This window comes from Molothrus aeneus, chromosome 19 (assembly GCF_037042795.1).
Source record: "Molothrus aeneus isolate 106 chromosome 19, BPBGC_Maene_1.0, whole genome shotgun sequence".
Lineage (NCBI taxonomy): Eukaryota > Metazoa > Chordata > Aves > Passeriformes > Icteridae > Molothrus > Molothrus aeneus.
In genome coordinates this window covers 11,455,031-11,462,815 of record NC_089664.1, presented here as the reverse complement: position 1 = coordinate 11,462,815, position 7,785 = coordinate 11,455,031, and positions in this window count along the sequence as shown.

The following is a 7,785-nucleotide window of genomic DNA, read 5'->3' as shown; positions in this document are numbered from 1 at the left end:
GGGCGGGGCGGGGGCGCGCGGACTGACGCGCGCGCCAGCCAACCGGCTCCCCGCGCGGGAGCGCGCACCAATGGGCCCGGGCGGGGCGGGAGCGCGCGAGCGCAGGTGCTGCGGCGCCGTCCTTGGCCGCGCCCGCCCCGCCCGCGCCCCCTGGCGGTCTCAGCGCCGCTGCGCAGGTGGCTCCGTGAGAGCGGCGGGAGCCCGGGGGTCAGGATGAGGGGCGAACCCGGGGGTGCGGGCAGGGGGCGAACCCGGGGGTCAGGATGAGGGGCGAACCCGGGGGTCCGGGCAGGGGGCGAACCCGGGGGTGCGGGCAGGGGGCGAACCCGGGGGTCAGGATGAGGGGCGAACCCGGGGGTGCGGGCAGGGGGCGAACCCGGGGGTGCGGGCGCGGGGCGAACCCGGGGGTCCGGATGAGGGGCGAACCCGGGGGTGCGGGCGCGGGGCGAGCCCGGGGGTGCGGGCAGGGGGCGAACCCGGGGGTCCGGGCAGGGGGCGAACCCGGGGGTCCGGATGAGGGGCGAACCCGGGGGTGCGGGCGCGGGGCGAGCCCGGGGGTGCGGGCAGGGGGCGAACCCGGGGGTCCGGGCAGGGGGCGAACCCGGGGGTCCGGGCAGGGGGCGAGCCCGGGGGTCCGGGCAGGGGGCGAACCCGTGGGTCCGGGCAGGGGGCGAACCCGGGGGTGCGGGCAGGGCTTCCGAACAGCCCGAGCGTCCCTCCCGGTCGCGGCCCGGCCCCGAGCAGCGCGTCTGGTCGCTCCCGGAGAAGAGTCGTTCGCCTCCCCTCGCCGCAGCATGGGCTGTGCCTCTCCCTTCCCGAAAGGTCCCGACGAACCTTTCGTAACCTCCGAACTAAAACCGGGGTCAGGTTCAGGTCCGGGTGATGATGCTGCGGGTCAGTGACCTTGTGTGTTCTTCCAAGGCAATCAAATAGAGCTTTGTGGGCTTCTTGGTAATTGAGAGTGGTACTTGAAGCAAAGAGGCAAAAGGATGGTGCACCTTTCTCTGACTTACAGCTTCTATAAAAGCTATGCTCAGGCGCAGTGTGTGTAGGCATCGCTACAGGCAAACATTGACTCTGTGGACTGGTAGGTACATGCAGGATTCCACTCAGCCCATCGGACTGGCCTGCAGGTTTGCGTGTTAGAGAACAAAAGCCTAGTGAGGGTATGCAGAGGAAGCTTTGAGATACTGCATGATGCCCCGAATACATTTATAAGGTGTCTTTCCAATTTCCTGGTTACCAAAGGTTTTCATTACCTATCAAACTCAGAGCAGTTTAAACATCTTCAGACATCACAACTAAATGTATATGAGTGCGCTTTTCAAAGCAGAAAAATTCAAATTGAGAATAAATTGTAAAAATAACTTTAAACATAGATTTGAGATCTGTTATGAGTCCTGATGCTCACAACACCAATAACTATATCAAAGCCAAAGGCACTACACAGAAGGTGTTCTCCCTACACTTCCCTGCCCCTCAGAAAGGCTAAAGAAAATTAATTTCATATGAATCTCCAAACATTTAATTCTTATTTGAGTTTATCCTATTGGTGTACTGCCAAGCAACACACTTTCCTCTAATATGTATAGCATCAGTTCCCACTAGAGCAAAAGTACAGAATTGTCTGGCAAAATATTTTCTTCTCTGTCCTATATCACTGTGCCAGAACATTAAAACAGCAATCCATGTGCTACAGTCTTTGGAAAATATACATTAGTTACTAGTATTTTTACAGGAATTTGGAAAAAAACTATCTGAAAACCAGTTAACTTCTTATCCAAATGATTATGAGATTCTGACAGTCACCAAACTGACACTTAAAGTACTGTAAAATGGTGGTGTCCACTGCCCAGGTAGGTCTCATGCAGCACAGCAGGACAGCCTCTGAAATCCTGGGTATAAACACCGCTCTGCTAACAACGGAATCACCCAGCACCGGCTCCTCTTGAAGGGGTCATAATGAGGACTCGAAACTTCTTTTTTTGTTCCTATTTTAGGTTTCTGCTATGTACAGTGCCTTAAATGACCCCTACATAATATATTTTTAAAAATAAGCCAGCACCCTCTGGTGGAAAAGAATGCACAGACAAGGAATGTTACTTTAGACAATGGCATCAGCCATATAATTTCCCTAAATTTTAATGAAATGTTTCTGTCTATAATTCAACTGACTTTTGACATAATATTCAATTTAAATTTTTCCTAAACCCATGCACAATACAAATGTACTATGCTATTTCATATAGCTCACGAAATGTAACATCCACGGGATTTGGCTTCATTTTCTCTGCATGATTATTGCTGGAAGAGTATAAATTCCGTATGCCATATTCATTGGCTATTCTACCTTTCCCTCAACCTGTTTTCAAGAAGACTGCATTATGAAAAGTTAAGCAATGGGGCCTGCGTCTGCATGTACACAAAGATCAGGTGAACAAAACTGGTTCTTTTTAACCTAAACCAAGTTTTTCCTGTAGCCACCTTAACAAAACTTTTTCACAAAATCTTTGTCTTCTGCTGAAAGTGGTATTTTGTAGCACTTTTTAAACAAGTATCCAATCTCTGGGTCTGCTTTTCCCTTGATGCTGAATTCAGATGTGCCAGCTACGATGAGAGAAATTCAGCTATTTCAGAACACTCACAGAATCAGAATGATTTAGGGAAGGGATTTAAAAGCTTATCTCATTCCACGTCCCTGCCATGGGCAGAGACACCTTCCACTGGAGCAGGTTGCTCCAAGCCTGGTCCAACCTGGCCTTGGTCACTACAGGGATGGGGCTGCCCCAGCTGCTCTGGGCACCCTGTGCCAGGGCCTCGCCACCCTCCCAGGGAACAATTCCTTCCCAATATCCCATCAAAGCCTGCCCTCTGGCAGTGGGAAGCACTCCAGACCCTTGCTAAAAGTCCCTCTCCAGCTCTCCTGGAGCCCCTTTAGATGCTGGAAGGGGCTCTGAGGTCTCCCCAGACCCTTCTCTTCCCCAGATGAGCAGCCCCAGCTCTCCCAGTCTGGCTCCATAGCAGAGATGCTCCAGACACCTGATCATCTCAGTGGCCTGGATACCAGTGCAAGAGTATGTTTATCCCACGCCTAAGAGTCAGGTCTTGTTTACCCCATTCTGCATTACTTGAAGTTTCAGACCTTTATAAGAAGGGGATTTGAAGGGAGGTATTGCTGGAATACTCTGACACCAACAGGGACTCAGGGACTAACCCATGCAGCTCCAGTCCCGCCAAATCCCACTGCCAGGCAAGATAACCATGGCCTACAGCTGCACTGTAGGGGGGATGCTCCTGTTAAATTCAACGTCGAGGGTGAGCAGGAGTGTACCTACACTTGCTGGGAGCAGCATCACCCCTACTGATGTCGGCAGCAGAACATAAAACGTAAATGCTGCTGAAGGAACGAAGCAGGGTGTCCCTCCTCAACAGACCAGCCTTGGAATGGCATGGATGGATTGCCACCACCTGGCTGGATTTTTTGTTTTGCTCTGAAAGTTGGATGAGGTTTTGGAGTACACAGCCAAATGATCATCTGTTCAGAACGAAGCAATTCATGCTGGCAAAACAGAGAAAGAGTAGTTGTTTCTAATGACTTGATTTCTAGTCGGTAGATCAGTATTAAAATGCTTCTTGTAACAGTTCAGTAATAGCATCTAAAATGCAAACTCCCAGTAATTAAATACCTAAATGTAGACACTGAGACCACAGATTTGCTCTAGAAGCATTTTAATTTACAAACAGCAATTCCGATTGACTTTATACCATAAAAAAGGCAATTTACAAGCAAGAAACAAATTAATCAGAACAAAATAAAGCAGCACAGAAATATTCATGTCACAAATCTAAAAACAAAGTGAATACAAGAGTAAAATATCATCTGAATAAATATTTTAAAGGTCATGCTGTAAAATAATCCTTAATGGCAAGTTACTAATTCTTACAGCATCAGCTTAGCTAGCTTCATTTACTTCACGTGGCGATGAAGTGCGGAGGTGTGAGGTTCCCGGTTTATATTGCAAGATAATGACACCAAGTCAAGTCATTCAAACTGTTCAATTATTTATCTTGAAAAATAACCATACAAATAAAATTTATTTTAAAATACAAATTTTCAGTCAGAAACAAACACTGTTAAAATCGTGCAAGAGCTCTACCTCTAACCAGATCTACAACCAGAGCTTCTCAGGCTGAGTTCAAAGGCTGAATCCCCGGCCTGTGGGAAGGGGATTCAGCAGTTCTGCATCTGCCATAGCAGGAGTGAGCTACAGGAGCAGGAAGCAAACCTGCTCAGTCAGTGATACGTGGCTTCACATCCCCTGAAGAAATACAGGAACACATGTCCCAGGCTTACTTATTTGTTTCGGTTTTGTTTTTTTTTAATGTAAACTTGCATAACTTAAGTTAATGCTGCCACAGGGATGTGCAAGTAGTATTAAATCTACAATATTAAATACAAGTATTCTGGCACTTGATAAAACATATGTAAAATGCACACGGATTAAAAAGTTTGAACATTTTGAATGACTTTACTAAACTTCCAATTTGATCACTGAGTATTATGAAATTTACAATTCATGAAATAAAGAGATTCATATAAAGAATTTACATAATTCCCCAAATACTTTCAAATATAAAATTTAATAAATAACCCTGACCAGTCAAAAAGCACCATTCAAGGGTAAAATTCCCTTGGAAAATAGATTAGGTGTTGCATATTTGAGTCCCTTTCAATGGTTTCATGTAAAACCTGTTTAGAAAAATGACAATAAAAGAATCACAGTAAACTAATACAAAAATTAAAATAATATATATATATATTTAAAGGTAAAGCTTATTCAGTATTTTCCCAGCCCTTGATTTTATTCCTGTTGTTCTTCCCATAATTCAGCCTAAACATTATGAGGCCTCATTGTTTTGTCCGAAGTAAACCAAAGGCTTCAGCATAAAACATGAATTTATGCTGGGGAAGACTGCATTAAAACTCTCAATTTAGGCCTACAGTCTACCCTGCTGACAGTGAACTGACAGTATCCTTTATGCTACAGAAAGATTTCACACTCAAAAAGCAGAGCCAATCTTGAGGCCTTAGTGACCAAACTGAACTTTTAATACACTTGTAAGTATTTACAAAGCTATTTTCTAAACATATTTACAAGTTTAAAAAAAGTAATATGGGAGATAACTGATAAAGAAAACTAAAATAATAGTTTTAAACAAGAAACATTAGTAAAGGTATAAAATCCTTTATTTTCACAGTTTGTCAGAATAGGTTAAGCATCTAGAGGAAAGGACACTGTCACTGTTTTCACATTTGTCTAGAATTAAAAAGGTAGATTAAGAAGAGACTCAATTATGAACCAGCCTGTATAATTTCATTACTTATTTTGCTGTCAAATATTTCTTCACATATTCTATTGACTTCTGCATTTATTGTAAATGAAATGTGTAACAGCCCTGTGCTAAGAACCGCACAGACACGAGACACGGCACAGTGTTGGCACCCTTTGCTCACGTAAGGGCCTCGTGCTCAGTGGCCGTGCCCGGTGTCTGCGCCAGCGTTATCCGGGCACCCCGCTGCGTGACAAGGCACAGTGGCAGTGCTGCTGCCAGGGGTGCCGGCGGCGTTGGCAGAGCCGGGCGCGCTGCTGCACCGCAGGGCTGGACTATGGCTTGGAGGCAAGAGCGCTGCCCGCGCGCAGGGACTGGCACACTGCTGGACCACGGCTTGTAGAAACACGGATCATCTCCTGCCCCTTAACAGTCTGGTACAATGAACCTGAACCTGTACAATCAACATGATGTTGTTTTCTTGTTTGCTTTTGTCTGAGACAATTTTGGATAAGTCACTCTTTGGTAAACTCAAACCATTTTAATACATTTACAAATACAAAGAACTAGATTTAAATAATGCTAAGATTGTGACACAGAAATTCAAGAAATATAAATTTGTACCCATATCCTGCTATCCTCAAGTCATCCTTCCAGGGAAAAATTCACACCAAAGGCACCACAGCACAGGTTCAAGATAAAGGGTTAAGAATAACTATACATTTCTTGGATTTTGCATGTCTCAAACTTAATTTACCAAAACACACTTTTTGCATTTAATTACTTAAAACAAACACTCAAGGAAAAAACTGTATCAGAAACACCATGTTTTTAGGTGAGTAAACATACAGACTACCTGCCTTTAGACACAGACTATCCCTTCCCTCACTGGAAACAAAATTTCTGTTGTTGCTTCAAGGAGAGAAGCATCTCCCCACCCCCTGCCTCTTTATTTAGGCAGTTTTAGGACAAAGAGGCAAATGATGTACTTAATTTGACTGAAACTACTCCAATGGAGCAGTTGGAGGTTATACTGTAAATCCATGTTTGAGAGATTAATTCTTATTGCAGTGTGGCACAATATGAAGAACTAGTGTATTTAATAAAGCCGCTGCACAATTATGTCCCAGCTTCACAGAGGCCAAAAAGTTTTACAAGATAGCAAACCTACCTTTTTCTTTCCAATAATTTAGAAATGCACTTTTATTTTCTAATTTTTGGGAGTAACAGCACGTTCACAAATGGATTTTCAGTATCAGCTAAACAACATAAGACCCAATAATATAAAACCTGCATTCTAAAGAAGGATGTGATTAGTTTAATAATTAATTCTGTTCATCAGGTAGAATGTTAAACAGTAGTGTTTGCCAGCCCGTGCTTTTGAGGTCTTTTAAGCCATTGGTTTTTTGTGGTATTGGGTTTTTTTCTTTTTTTTTTTTTTTCCTCTTTTTTTTTCCTTTTTTTTTTTCTGTTTAGTTGGGATCTTAGGGAAGTTGGTTTGTGTAGGGGAGCTTTTGTTTGTCTGCTTTTGGGGATTTTTTTCCCTTGACCATTATGTTTCACATGTTATATATTATACTGACCTAAATAATGAAGTTAGCACCATATTAAAAACACGTATTTGGTGAAACAAAAAAGATTTAGAGTGTTTTTAAAGTTGTTGGTAGCTTCTTTATAGAGAAAAAAACCACTGAAAAAACAGAGAAGCCATAGCAACTCTGTGATACTCACACATGAAATAACATATTGCTCAAAATTCCCATAAAGTATTTGTTTTTCTATACAAAAAAAGTACAAATTCCAAGTGCTGGCATATCACCCGGAAATTTAAGTAGGAAGCCAACGTGCACCTGAAAGCAGCTCTCTGTGAAGAGACCTATTAAAATACTGCTCGGAAATACTGTGATTTAAACTACATCTCTCTCATGTTTTAACCAACCATGAAGAGTGATGAAGTTAAGTTTAATTACCTGGTACGGTTCTACAGTACAAAATGAAGGTAGATTCTGAGGCCAGTAAAAACCCATTTTAGACCACAATGCTACTTTTAGGTTTGCTAATATTTTTTTTTAATATATAGATATATATATATGTGTATATCTATATATATATAGATATATCTATCTCTATATATATAAAAAGGTCAGCACCACAGGTTGTCCAGCTTGCATTCTAGACAACTAACAAAACCTTTCAACAATTTAACCATAGTTAATAGATTTATGGCATTTGGTTTACATATGTTATAAAGCAAAGCTATTAAAACAAGGTAATTCACTTTGCTCACTTTTGCACACAAAGTAATAGTTTAATAAAATGAAAACCAAACAACATTTGTTTAAAACCAAAACCATCCTCCCAAAGTCCGAAGTTCTAAACCCTAAGCAGAGAGGAGTCCTAACGGTTGATAGAGTGGCATATGGTATTAGCCTTGACACAGAAAAGGGAAAGTGA